This window comes from Triticum aestivum, chromosome 4B, assembly GCF_018294505.1.
Source record: "Triticum aestivum cultivar Chinese Spring chromosome 4B, IWGSC CS RefSeq v2.1, whole genome shotgun sequence".
NCBI lineage: Eukaryota > Viridiplantae > Streptophyta > Magnoliopsida > Poales > Poaceae > Triticum > Triticum aestivum.
The window spans coordinates 518,998,403-519,013,083 of record NC_057804.1 but is presented as its reverse complement, the minus strand read 5'-3'; positions in this window follow the sequence as shown (position 1 = coordinate 519,013,083).

The following is a 14,681-nucleotide window of genomic DNA, read 5'->3' as shown; positions in this document are numbered from 1 at the left end:
CTCAGCTGAGCTCATCTTCGGGGGACCTTCATCCGAAGATGATGGAGAGCAAGACGCCTCCATCTGCCGCACCATCAGGCGGGGCGGATGACCCCGAGGTGTCGTCACGGAGGGTCTCCCCGAGTCCGGCAGGGCCGGAGAGTTCGGCACCAACTGGTGTACGGCCGGGGGAGCTGAAGGATCTGCTCGAGAGGGCGTCTATCTCAGAAGATCACCGTACATTAATGGGTACGGTGATTAAAGGAATTTCATCCGCTAAGAGCGGGATGCATGATGCCGTCAGAAGTTTACTGGCGGGGTTTGAGGTATGTAAAAATGACATGCCTTTTGACAGTTTTGCACATAGAGTGCGCCCTGTATAGTTAGTAGCCCCTGAGACTCGGTGCGTTGTTAGAAATGACGGTGTGCCGAGGATCATAATCTCAGTGTTAAGATGTCGCCGTTCCTATTCAGGGGGCGGAGCGTTCGGTGGCTAGCCGGACTGATAGAGTTGCCGAACTGAAGCGGCAACTAGACGTTGCGGATGCGGACATCGCGCTGGTCAATAAGCGACTTGACGAGTCACAAGGTGGGTGGATTCTCCGTGGTCACCTGGTAAGGGAGCTTATGCCTATGCCTTACAACATGTATGCTTGGTGCAGATGGTGCCGCTGCTATGGAGGGCCTTCGGGCAGAGCTTGCTCGAGCGAAGGAGCAAGCCAGAAGGAGTGATGCGACTGCCTCGAAGGCAGCCGAGGATCTAAAAGCCGAAAAGGCTGCTCACTGCCGAAGCAGGGAGGAGATGGCCGGAATGGCCCTGAAGCTAAAAGATGTTACCGACCGCTATGAGGTTCTTGAAAGAGAACGCCAAGCGGAGCAAGAGGACCTGAAGAAGGCCACCACCGAAGCCAAGGATGCCCGTTCTGCAATGCAGGCTATAAAGGAGGAGCTGCGTCAGGCCAGAGATATTGCGGGTGGAAAGCCCTTTCTGCTGCGCAGGAAGTTCACGGATCAGAAGTATGCTCAGTTGGGCCAGCTGTGGGGTGCGGAGGATCCTTATCTGGATTTGGCGGCGAGTGCGGCGGATGCAGTTGTGCACCTTCGAAGCCAAAAGGATCATGAAATGGAAGCGCTTTTTTGGTCTCAATTCCATAGTCCGGAGCGTCCACTTCCACTGACCGACCAGTTGGCTGAATGGGCTGAGTTGAATAGATTGTCCGGATTAGCCATGACGGATGTGGTGGCTCATTTTTGGCCGGAAAGGCCCAAGCCGAAGAGTTATTTTGGCTTATTGCAGCAATTCCTTGGGGCGGTGCCGCATATCAAGGCGATGAAGCGGTCGGCATGCATAGAGGGTGCGCGGATGGCCCTTGCCCGTGTCAAGACATACTGGGCGGAGATGGATGCCACCGATGTTGCATCCCGGGGTTCGGACAAAAGCCGATTGCCCGCCGAGCACTATTTTGAGGAAGTCCTGCAGGACGCTCGTTTAATAGAGTCGCAGTGCTCGAAAAACGTTATGTTCAAATGACATGTATGATTTGTAAAACCGTATTTATAATATAAGGACTTTTTATACTTGTGCGTTCAAGTATTAAAACTTCTCCTGTGCGGCCGTTAATGTATATGTGTATATAACCTGAAAGATGGCAGTCTTCAGCTTCAGCCCACACGCACGTAGTGCGGGGGTGTTTGCAAAGAAGCACATTTTCACACTTAATCCAACGTATTGGTCCTGTGAACGAGGTGGTAGCGTAGCAAACTAGGCAACCGGACTATAATGCTTTATCACTTTCACTTAGCCATAGGACTTCTAAGGTGGGGCTATGATATAGCCCCTAGGGGCACCGCGCTCTCCGAATTCGGGGCGCGTGTGTGCCTGACCGGGAAACGGTCCTTCGTCAAAGCGGAGGAATTCTAAACATTCTGGGAGTCGATCGAGTGGTTGACCAGTCTCTCGCTATATCATGACAGTCAGTTTTCGGCTTTCTCTGCTGAGGTGCTCGCCCGACCGAGCCGGGGCACAATCATAGTAGTTCTCCTGGTGCTGCGTTAGCCGATGATACGGAACGTAAGGCAGCAAAACACAGGAGCCAAGCAAACCCAACATTTGACCAAAGACATGATTCGGAGCTGATGCATATAAGGCCTAACTCGAGACGCCGAACACTCCCTAAGGTATTCGGACTTGATGAGAGCGGGCAGAACAATGCCCTAAGACCCTAGTGTCCAGGTACGGGCGAGAACTTCTGACGCGGCCGATGCCAAAATGTCAGCTTCCTCCTTGGTTATAGTAGAAAAATCGGGGGATGTGTATCAACAAGAGACAGTAAAAAAGGTTTACGCAGGGTCTTAATCTGAAAAGAATCCTTGCAACGGGTCCCTGCTGCACGTCTGCGCCTGTGTCTCAGTTGTGCTGTATCCTGGACGGGTGTAGCATGTGGTTCATCTGTAAAAGAGAAGAACTTAGTTTCGAAAGAATATCATGCAAAAAATGTATTTAAAATAGAGTGTGATTCGGAAGAAAGAGTTGAGCTTTATTGGCTCTCAATGTTCATGTGTGCAGCCCCTTGTGAAGAGGTGTGCGGCTAGGGAGCCCCTTGTCGGTGTCAAAATCGGCAGATCTCGGGTAGGGGGTCCTAAACTGTGCGTCTAGGCAGATGGTAACAGGAGACAAGGGACACGATGTTTTTACCCAGGTTCGGGCCCTCTCGATGGAGGTAAAACCCTACTCCTGCTTGATTGATATTGATGATATGGGTAATACAAGAGTGGATCTACCACGAGATCAAGGAGGCTAAACCCTAGAAGCTAGCCTATGGTATGATTGTTGTAATGGTTGTTCGTCCTACGGACTAAAACCCTCCGGTTTATATAGACACCGGAGAGGGCTAGGGTTACACAGAGTCGGTTACAATAGTAGGAGATCTACATATCCGTATCGCCAAGCTTGCCTTCCACGCCAAGGAAAGTCCCATCCGGACACGGGACGAAGTCTTCAATCTTGTATCTTCATAGTCTTGGAGTCCGGCCGATGATGATAGTCCGGCTATTCGGACACCCCCTAGCCCAGGACTCCCTCAGTAGCCCCCGAACCAGGCTTCAATGACGATGAGTCCAGCGCATATATTGTCTTCGGCGTTGCAAGGCGGGTTCTCCTTCAAATTCCATGTGCTTGCCGAATAGTGTCCGGCTCCCTTACAAATGTTGCACTCCTTGGCTTCCACGCCCAGTAATGGCCCTTCTTCCACGCGTCGCACGAATGCGAAAAGCCAGGGTTTCTTTTGTATTTTACCCCCTAGCTGCACAAATAATCTGCCTATAAGAGAGGCAAGAATCCAGATCCAAATCGCACCATCCTCCTTCCGCGAGTACTCATCGGAGCGCTTCTGACCAAAAACCCATTCCATCATGGACCGTCGACGCGGCTCCTCCTCTCGCGCTCCCAGCCCTCCGCCAGGAGATTGGAGGAGATGTTCAGTTCCGCACAACGAGCTGGTGACTCTCCAAGTGGAGGGATATCTTCCTCTGGCCTTTATGGTCCCGGTTCGAGCCGGGCTGGCCACCTACAAAGGTGGGAAGCAAGTGGAGGCCACCCCTAGTCCCTCCAAAGGAGAGCGGGTGTGCTTCGTCCCCTATCTAATAAGGGGGCTTGGATTTGCCGTACATCCGTTCCTCCGCGGGCTTCTGGAGTTCTACGGACTCCAGCTTCATCACCTCATGCCCGCCTCTATTCTGCACATCACGGGTTTCGTAGCTCTTTGCGAGCTGTTCCTGGGCATCGAGCCCCATTTTGCGTTGTGGAAGAGGCTATTCTGCCTCGTACCCCGTTCTCACGAGGGGTCAATATATCAAGTGGGCGGTGCCGAAATATGGCGCATCGCCGGGAACGGATATCCATCCGGAACCCCAAAGAAGGCGTCCGAAGACTGGCCTTCGGAATGGTTTTATGTAGAAGATGCTCCACTGCCGGACCCAGTTCGGATCGGCCTCCCGGAGTTCAGCAAGGCTCCTCTGAAGAAACGCCTAAGTTGGCGCCCGCGGAGCCCTCAACTGGAGGAAGACAGGAGCGTCCATTATTTGATGGGCCGGATAAGGTTGCTGGCCCATTCCGGATTGACCATGATTGGAGTCATGGCCACGTGCATCATGCGGGGGGTGCAGCCGCTGCAATACACGGGCCACCCCATGTGGGATTTCAACGGGGAGAATGATGCCACCCATCATGGCCGCGAAGGGCCTGGATCGGCCGCAGATCTGGTGAAGATTCTGTCCGGCCTGTACAAGGGGGAGATGGAGGACTTCCTCCAGACGTGCCCATTGAATGGGTTCTCCATGAATAACCCTCGGAGCTGGGTAAGCCGACGTTCATTTATCCGACCCGTACGTTAAAAGTTAAGTACCTTACTTTAGGGCTTTGACGCAGGAACTGCGCCGGGATGTGGGGAGCATCCATAGTCCGGCCCCACAACCCGAGGATCCGGGAAGATCCCTTGATCCGGCCTCTGAAGAGGATCCGGACATAACGGTGGAGCTAATCGACGGAGTGTTCCACCAACTCAGCATGGACAATGCCCTGGTCGCCATTATGGCCGACTACCCCGGCTTCTCACCGGCTTCCCAGGTAATTATGATCGAAGTCCTGACTCCATTACTTCATCCTTGCGTGTTTCTGACCACCGTATACGACGGTGTCTTGTAGGAGGTGCCTTCGAGGCGGGACGCCGAACCCACGGCGGCTGACCAACAAGGGTCAGTCCGGCCCTGCAGGCGGAAGAGGGGTGCGGTGCGAATCGAAACGTCACCACAACGGTATAGCTCACGACTGTTTATTTAGGAGAAGATTCCTAGGAGGTGTATTAATGCTGATGACTTTTTCAGGAGAAAGAGCGCTCGCCGGACTATGCCCGGAGAGATTGCCAACCAAGCCTCCGCCAGCCAGGTTCCAACACCTGGTCCGGAGGGGGAGGCGAGCGCAAGGCGCGCGCCGGATACTCCTCCAACGGAGGATGCCGACAGGCTGTCCGCCACCAGGTCTGAGGTGGAGAGCGCCATGAACCATAGGCGCCGCCGGACAGTTCTTCGTGACGCGTGTTTCTCCCCCGAGGCGTTAAATGCCTTTAACGCGGGAGACGTGCACCTCCGTGCTGCTCAAGATGGTTTAACCAGAGCCACGGAGCGGTATGTAAAGGACATACGGGTAAGAGATTTTAATAGTTGTATATGCCAGTAGCCCCTGAGACTTAAAGTAGTTAAAGTAACTGATTTAAGGCTCGTTTAATATGCAGGATCTTACAAAGAAGAATACCCAATTGTCCTAGGAGCTACAAGAGTGCAAGGCCCAACTTGAGGCCGCACTAGCTGCCGCAGGAGGAGACACAGAGACCCCCCCTGGTAACACATTATTTCAAAAAGATAAGCGGTGTGCGGCGTGCATATAAGTCTGACAATGATATTGCAGATGTTGTCGGACTGGATCCGGACAAGCAACACCTACTGTGCCAGCTGAAGGCCGGTGAGAGGGTGCTTATGATGGTGCAGAAGGAGAGGAACAAACTCCAGGATGCCCACACCCAGCTTGGGGAAGAGCTGAAAGGTGTTCGGGCCGAGCTGTCTAGCTCCATGAAGGAGAATCAGCGGCTTCATTGCGGCATCTATGGTAAGTGCTTGAGCGAATTCTTTTAAAAAGAAGAGTTTGGCGAGGAAGCCAATTGACAGAAATATGTCTGTAGGTGTTCTCACAGGTCGCCCTACGGAGGAAATGCCCGGTTCCACGGGTGACCAACTTCCCGAGCTGGTGCAACTGCTCGAACGTGTTCGGCCTGCGATGAGTGGCGTCGTCCAGGCCCTATGGCCGTCCGTCTCCCTACCCGAGGGCCTTGGAGAGCTTGTGGAGAAGCTTCAGGGAGCACGGCAGCGCTTCCGTTTATGGAAGATATCGGCCTGCCGTCAAGGTGCCAGGGAGGCCTGGGCCATGATGAAGACGCGGTACAAGAAAGCGGATCCAAACCACATGGCCGAGGTCGGACCTGTGGGGCCCGATGGGAAGGAGATCCCTGTGAGTTTAGTGTACGGCCAAGTAGAGTTTGCCGCTAAGTATTCCCAACGGGACTATAAATTAGACAGCCTGTTAGACAGGATTGAGGAGGAGTACAGTCAGTCAATTTGACGATGTATTTAAAATGACATGTAAAATGCCTTCTAGCCGGATTGTAGATCGTTTGTCTTTGCTGACCTTTTCGCTTCGACCTCGGGATCCTAGAGTCCGGAGTGTGTCCGAATACCTTCTCGGTTATGAAAAAACCGGGGCATGCGTGGAGACCAGGCGTAGGGGTCATTAGTGCTTTATCAGACAAGTGCCCAACTAGTTATGTTATATTACATGGTTAGTAAGAAACATCTTCCAGGGAGAATAGTTCCGTTAAGGGTTCTTTCCCTGGGAGGCATGCCCTAAAGTGCATGTCCGGACTGTGAAAAGAGCAGGAAAACATCTAGGGGCACATAAATAAATAGGTAAAAAATCATCTTTCAAGTCACCGACCGAATATTCCCTTAAGAACGCTAGCTTTCGGCTTCACCCAGTTTGAGTTACACATCCGGCTGACCCGGCAGTAACAATCGCAGAGGTGCTCCCTTTACCTCCTAGCCGAACAATCGGGAACGTAGGGGTAAGCACAGGAGCCAGGCAACCCAGCTTGGCCAAAACTTAAGTCATATCGATGCATATAATGGTGAGTAAAAGGTACATGCGGAAGTTTGACACATGTTTTGGGCATGAAGCCCGTATAAGTAAGCTTCTGTTAAAGAAGCCCCCAGGTATAATGAGTGCGGGTAGCACATCAAGTGTGTGCGAACAATGCGCAAATCGGCCCTCCAGGGCTTTATATAAAAAAAGGGTTGGATATAAGAGAGACAAAAGGCAACTGAAGTATAAAATGTGGACAGGGGAAGGAGACGAACTCTGAGTCCGGCTCTAGGCGTAGAATCTTCGGAGGCGGGCTGCATTCCACGGGTTCGGCTCGAGTCGGTTGTCCGATGCGTTTCGCAGACGGTATGCTCCGCCGGTCAGGACTTGGTCGATGATGAAGGGACCTTCCCATTTGGGCTTGAGTTTGTCCTTTTTCTTGTCCGGCAGGTGTAGAACCAGTTCGCCAATATTGTAAGTTTTTGCCTGTACTTCTCTGCTTTGATATCTTCGAGCCTGTTGCTGATAGAATGTGGAACGAGCCTTTGCCACGTCGCGCTCCTCCTCTAATGCGTCCAAGCTGTCCTGCCGATCCAACTCGGCCTCTCTTTCTGTTGGAAATATGCCCTAGAGGCAATAATAAATTGATTATTATTATATTTCCTTGTTCATGATAATCGTTTATTATCCATGCTAGAATTGTATTGATAGGAAACTCAGATACATGTGTGGATACATAGACAACACCATGTCCCTAGTAAGCCTCTAGTTGACTAGCTCGTTAATCAATAGATGGTTACGGTTTCCTGACCATGGACATTGGATGTCGTTGATAACGGGATCACATCATTAGGAGAATGATGTGATGGACAAGACCCAATCCTAAGCCTAGCACAAGATCATGTAGTTCGTATGCTAAAGCTTTTCTAATGTCAAGTATCATTTCCTTAGACCATGAGATTGTGCAACTCCCGGATACCGTAGGAGTGCTTTGGGTGTGCCAAACGTCACAACGTAACTGGGTGGCTATAAAGGTACACTACGGGTATCTCTGAAAGTATCTGTTGGGTTGGCACGAATCGAGATTGGGATTTTGTCACTCCGTGTAAACGGAGAGGTATCTCTGGGCCCACTCAGTAGGACATCATCATAATGTGCACAATGTGACCAAGGGGTTGATCACGGGATGATGTGTTACAGAACGAGTAAAGAGACTTGCCGGTAACGAGATTGAACAAGGTATCGGTATACCGACGATCGAATCTCGGGCAAGTACCATACCGCTAGACAAAGGGAATTGTATACGGGATTGATTGAGTCCTTGACATCGTGGTTCATCCGATGAGATCATCGTGGAACATGTGGGAGCCAACATGGGTATCCAGATCCCGCTGTTGGTTATTGACCGGAGAACATCTCGGTCATGTCTGCATGTCTCCCGAACCCATAGGGTCTACACACTTAAGGTTCGATGACGCTAGGGTTATAAAGGAAGCTTGTATGTGGTTACCGAATGTTGTTCGGAGTCCCGGATGAGATCCCGGACGTCACGAGGAGTTCCGGAATGGTCCGGAGGTAAAGATTTATATATAGGAAGTCCTGTTTCGGCCATCGGGACAAGTTTCGGGGTCATCGGTATTGTACCGGGACCACCGGAAGGGTCCCGGGGGCCCACCGGGTGGGGCCACCTGCCCCGGGGGGCCACATGGGCTGTAGGGGGTGCGCCTTGGCCTACATGGGCCAAGGGCACCAGCCCCTAGAGGCCCATGCGCCAAGATAAAGGAAAAAGGGAAGAGTCCTAAAGGGGGAAGGCACCTCCGAGGTGCCTTGGGGAGGATGGACTCCTCCCCACCCTTAGCCGCACCCTTCCTTGGATGAAGGGGCAAGGCTGCGCCCTCCCCCTCTCCCTTGGCCCTATATATAGTGGGGAAAAGGAGGAGCAATCATACCTAAGGCCTTTGGTTGCCTCCCTCTCCCTCCCGTGACACATCTCCTGTCCCGTAGGTGCTTGGCGAAGCCCTGCAGGATTGCCACGCTCCTCCATCACCACCACGCCGTTGTGCTGCTGCTGGATGGAGTCTTCCTCAACCTCTCCCTCTCTCCTTGCTGGATCAAGGCGTGGGAGACATCGTCGAGCTGTACGTGTGTTGAACGCGGAGGTGCCGTCCGTTCGGCACTAGGATCATCGGTGATCTGAATCACGACGAGTACGACTCCATCAACCCCGTTCACTTGAACGCTTCCGCTTAGCGATCTACAAGGGTATGTAGATGCACTCTCCTTTCTACTCGTTGCTGGTCTCTCCATAGATAGATCTTGGTGATACGTAGGAAAATTTTGAATTTCTGCTACGTTCCCCAACAGTGGCATCATGAGCTAGGTCTATTGCGTAGATTCTTTGCACGAGTAGAACACAAAGTAGTTGTGGGCGTTGATGTTGTTCAATATGCTTACCGTTACTAGTCCAATCTTGTTTCGACGGTATTGTGGGATGAAGCGGCCCGGACCGACCTTACACGTACTCTTACGTGAGACAGGTTCCACCGATTGACATGCACTTGGTGCATAAGGTGGCTAGCGGGTGCCAGTCTCTCCCACTTTAGTCGGAACGGATTCGATGAAAAGGGTCCTTATGAAGGGTAAATAGCAATTGGCATATCACGTTGTGGTCTTGCGTAGGTAAGAAACGTTCTTGCTAGAAACCCATAGCAGCCATGTAAAACATGCAACAACAATTAGAGGACGTCTAACTTGTTTTTGCAGGGTATGCTATGTGATGTGATATGGCCAAGAAGAATGTGATGAATGATATGTGACGTATGAGATTGATCATGTTCTTGTAATAGGATTCACGACTTGCATGTCGATGAGTATGACAACCGGCAGGAGCCATAGGAGTTGTCTTTATTTATTGTATGACCTGCGTGTCATTGAAGAACGCCATGTAAACTACTTTACTTTATTGCTAAACGCGTTAGTCATAGAAGTAGAAGTAGTCGTTGGCGTGACAACTTCATGAAGACACGATGATGGAGATCATGATGATGGAGATCATGGTGTCGTGCCGGTGACGATGATGATCATGGAGCCCCGAAGATGAAGATCAAAAGGAGCAAAATGATATTGGCCATATCATGTCACTATTTGATTGCATGTGATGTTTATCATGTTTATGCATCTTGTTTGCTTAGGACGACGGTAGTAAATAAGATGATCCCTTACAAAATTTCAAGAAGTGTTCTCCCCTAACTGTGCACCGTTGCTACAGTTCCTAGAGAAAATATAGTTGAAAGTTGATAGTAGCGATTATGCGATCAGTAGAAAGCTTATGTCCTTAATGCACCGCTCAGTGTGCTGAACCCCAATGTCGTTTGTCGATGTTGCGAACATCGGACATACACGTTTTGATAACTACGTGATAGTTCAATTAAATGGTTTAAGTAGAGGCACCAAAGACGTTTTCGAAACGTCGCGGAACATATGAGATGTTTCGAGGGCTGAAATTGGGATTTCAGGCTCGTGCCCACGTCAAGAGGTATAAGACCTCCGACGATTTTCTTAGCCTGCAAACTAAGGGAGAAAAGCTCAATCGTTGAGCTTGTGCTCAGATTGTCTGAGCACAACAATCACTTGAATCGAGTGGGAGTTGATCCTCCAGATGAGATAGTGATGTTTCCCCAAAGTCATTGCCACCAAGCTGCTAGAGCTTCGTGATTAACTATAACATATCAGGGATAGATATGATGATCCTTGAAATATTCATGATGTTTGACACCGCGAAAGTAGAAATCAAGAAGGAGCATCAATTGTTGATGGTTGGTGAAACCACTAGTTTCAAGAAGGGCAAGGGAACAAATGGATACTTCATGAAACGGCAATTCAGCTGCTGCTCTAGTGAAGAAACCCAAGGTTGAACCCAAACCTGAGACTAAGTGCTTCTGTACTAAGGGGAACAACCACTGGAGCAGCATTACCCTAGATACTTGGTAGATGAGAAGGCTGGCAAGGTCAATAGAAGTATATTGGATATACATTATGTTAATGTGTACTTTACTAGTACTCCTAGTAGCACCAGGGTATTGGATACCGGTTCGGTTGCTAAGTGTTAGTAACTCGAAATAAAAGCTACGGAATAAACGGAGACTAGCTAAAGGTGAGCTGACGATATATGTTGGAAGTGTTTCCAAGGTTGATATGATCAAGCATCGCACGCTCCCTCTACCACCGAGATTGGTGTTTGCGTTGAGCATAGACATGATTGGATTATGTCTATCGCAATACAGTTATTCATTTAAGGAGAATAATGGTTACTCTATTTTTGAATAATACCTTCAATGGTCTTGCACCTAAAGGAATGGTTTATTGAATCTCGGTCGTAGTGATACACATTTTCATGCCAAAAGATATAAGATAGTAATGATAGTACCACTTACTTGTGGCACTGCCATGTAAGTCATAATGGTATAAAACGCATGAAGAAGCTCCATGTTGATGGATCTTTGGACTCACTCGTTTTTGAAAAGTTTGAGACATGCGAACCATGTGGGCAAGATGAAGAAACTCTGTGTAAACGGAGAGGTATCTCTAGGCCCACTCGGTAGGACATCATCATATGCGCAACGTGACCAAGGAGTTGATCACGGGATGATGTGTTACGGAACGAGTAAAGTGACTTGCCGGTAACGAGATTGAACAAGGTATTGGATACCGACGATCGAATCTCGGGCAAGTAACATACCGATAGACAAAGGGAATTGAATACGGGATTGATTAAGTCCTTGACATCGTGGTTCATCCGATGAGATCATCGTGGAACATGTGGGAGCCATCATGGGTATCCAGATCCCGCTGTTGGTTATTGACCGGAGAACGTCTCGGTCATGTCTACATGTCTCCCGAACCCGTAGGGTCTACACACTTAAGGTTCGATGACGCTAGGGTTATAAAGGAAGTTTGTATGTGGTTACCGAATGTTGTTCGGAGTCCCGGATGAGATCCCGGACGTCACGAGGAGTTCCGGAATGGTCCGGAGGTAAAGATTTATATATGGGAAGTCCTATTTTGGCCATCGGAAAATGTTCAGGATTTTTTGGTATTGTACCGGGAAGGTTCTAGAAGGTTCCGGAGTGGGGCCCACCTGCATGGGGGGACCCACATGGACGTGGGTAGTGGGGGCAAGGCCCCACACCCCTGGTCAAGGCGCACCAAGATCCCCCCTTAGAAGGAATAAGATCATATCCCGAAGGGATAAGATCAAGATCCCTAAAAAGGGGGGATAACAATCGGTGGGGAAGGAAATAATGAGATTTCTTTCCTCCCACCTTGGCCAACGCCCCAATGGACTTGGAGGGCAAGAAACCAGCCCCTCCACCCCTATATATAGTGGGGAGGCGCATGGGAGCTACACACGAAGTTCTGGCACAGCCCTACCTCTCTCCCTACTCCTCCTCTCCCATGGTGCTTGGCGAAGCCCTGCTGGATTGCCACGCTCCTCCACCACCACCACGCCGTTGTGCTGCTGTTGGATGGAGTCTTCCTCAACCTCTCCCTCTCTCCTTGCTGGATCAAGGCGTGGGAGACGTCACCGGGCTGTACGTGTGTTGAACGCGGAGGTGCCGTGCGTTCGGCACTTGATCATCGGTGATTTGAATCACGACGAGTACGACTCCATCAACCCCGTTCACTTGAACGCTTCCGCTTAGCGATCTACAAGGGTATGTAGATGCACTCTCCTTCTACTCGTAGCTGGTCTCTCCATAGATAGATCTTGGTGACGCGTAGGAAAATTTTGAATTTCTGCTACGTTCCCCAACAGTGGCATCATGAGCTAGGTCTATTGCGTAGATTCTTTGCACGAGTAGAACACAAAGTAGTTGTGGGCGTCGATATTGTTCAATATGCTTGCCGTTACTAGTCTTATCTTGATTCGGCGGCATCGTGGGATGAAGCGGCCCGGACCAACCTTACACGTACGCTTACGTGAGACCGGTTCCACCGACAAACATGCACTAGTTGCATAAGGTGGCTGGCGGGTGTCTGTCTCTCCCACTTTAGTCGGATCGGATTCGATGAAAAGGGTCCTTATGAAGGGTAAATAGCAATTGGCATATCACGTTGTGGTTCATGCGTAGGTAAGAAACGTTCTTGCTAGAAACCCATAGCAGCCACGTAAAACATGCAAACAACAATTAGAGGACGTCTAACTTGTTTTTGCAGGGTATGCTATGTGATGTGATATGGCCAAAAGGATGTGATGAATGATATATGTGATGTATGAGATTGATCATGTTCTTGTAATAGGAATCACGACTTGCATGTCGATGAGTATACAACCGGCAGGAGCCATAGGAGTTGTCTTTATTTATTTGTGACCTGCGTGTCAACTTAAACGTCATGTAATTACTTTACTTTATTGCTAACCGTTAGCCATAGTAGTAGAAGTAATAGTTGGCGAGGCAACTTCATGAAGACACGATGATGGAGATCATGATGATGGAGATCATGGTGTCATGCCGGTGACGATGATGATCATGGAGCCCCGAAGATGGAGATCAAAAGGAGCAAAGTGATGATGGCCATATCATGTCACTATTTGATTGCATGTGATGTTTATCATGTTTATACATCTTATTTGCTTAGAACGACGGTAGTAAATAAGATGATCCCTTACAACAATTTCAAGAAGTGTTCTCCCCTAACTGTGCACCGTTGCGACAGTTCGCTGTTTCAAAACATCACGTGATGATCGGGTGTTTTATTCAGACGTTCAAATACAACGGGTGTTGACGAGCCTAGCATGTACAGACATGGCCTCGGAACACATGCAAAACACTTAGGGTTAACTTGACGAGCCTAGCATGTACAGACATGGCCTCGGAACACGGAGACCGAAAGGTTGAACATGAGTCATATAGAAGATACGATCAACATGAAGATGTTCACCGATGATGACTAGTCCGTCTCACGTGATGATCGGACACAGCCTAGTTTGACTCGGATCATGTAATCACTTAGATGACTAGAGGGATGTCTATCTGAGTGGGAGTTCATAAGATGAACTTAATTATCCTGAACATAGTCAAAAGGATTTTGCAAATTATGTCGTAGCTCACGCTATAGTTCTACTGTTTAGATATGTTCCTAGAGAAAATTAGTTGAAAGTTGATAGTAGCAATTATGCGGACTAGGTCCGTAAACTGAGGATTGTCCTCATTGCTTCATAGAAGGCTTATGTCCTTAGTGCACCGCTCAATGTGCTGAACCCCAAACGCCGTTTGTGGATGTTGTGAACATCAGACATACACGTTTTGATAACTACGTGATAGTTCAGTTAAATGGTTTAAGTAGAGGCACCAAAGACGTTTTTCGAAACATCGCGGAACATATGAGATGTTTTGAGGGCTGAAATTGGGATTTCAGGCTCGTGCCCATGTCAAGAGGTATAAGACCTCCGATGACTTTCTTAACCTGCAAACTAAGGAGAAAAGCTCAATTGTTCAGCTTGTGCTCAGATTGTCTGAGTACAACAATCATTTGAATCGAGTGGGAGTTGATCTTCCAGATGAGATAGTGATGTTTCTCCAAAGTCATTGCCACCAAGCTGTTAGTGCTTCGTGATGAACTATAACATATCAGGGATAGATATGATGATCCTTGAGGTATTCGCGATGTTTGACACCGCGAAAGTAGAAATCAAGAAGGAGCATCAATTGTTGATGGTTGGTGAAACCACTAGTTTCAAGAAGGGCAAGGGCAAGAAGGGATACTTCATGAAACGGCAAATCAGCTGCTGCTCTAGTGAAGAAACCCAAGGTAAAACCCAAACCCGAGACTAAGTGCTTCTGTAATAAGGGGAACAACCACTAGAGCAGAATTACCCTAGATACTTGGTAGATAAGAAGGCTGGCAAGGTCGATAGAAGTATATTGGATATACATTGTGTTAATGTGTACTTTGCTAGTACTCCTAGTAGCACCAGGGTATTAGATACCGGTTCGGTTGCTAAGTGTTAGTAACT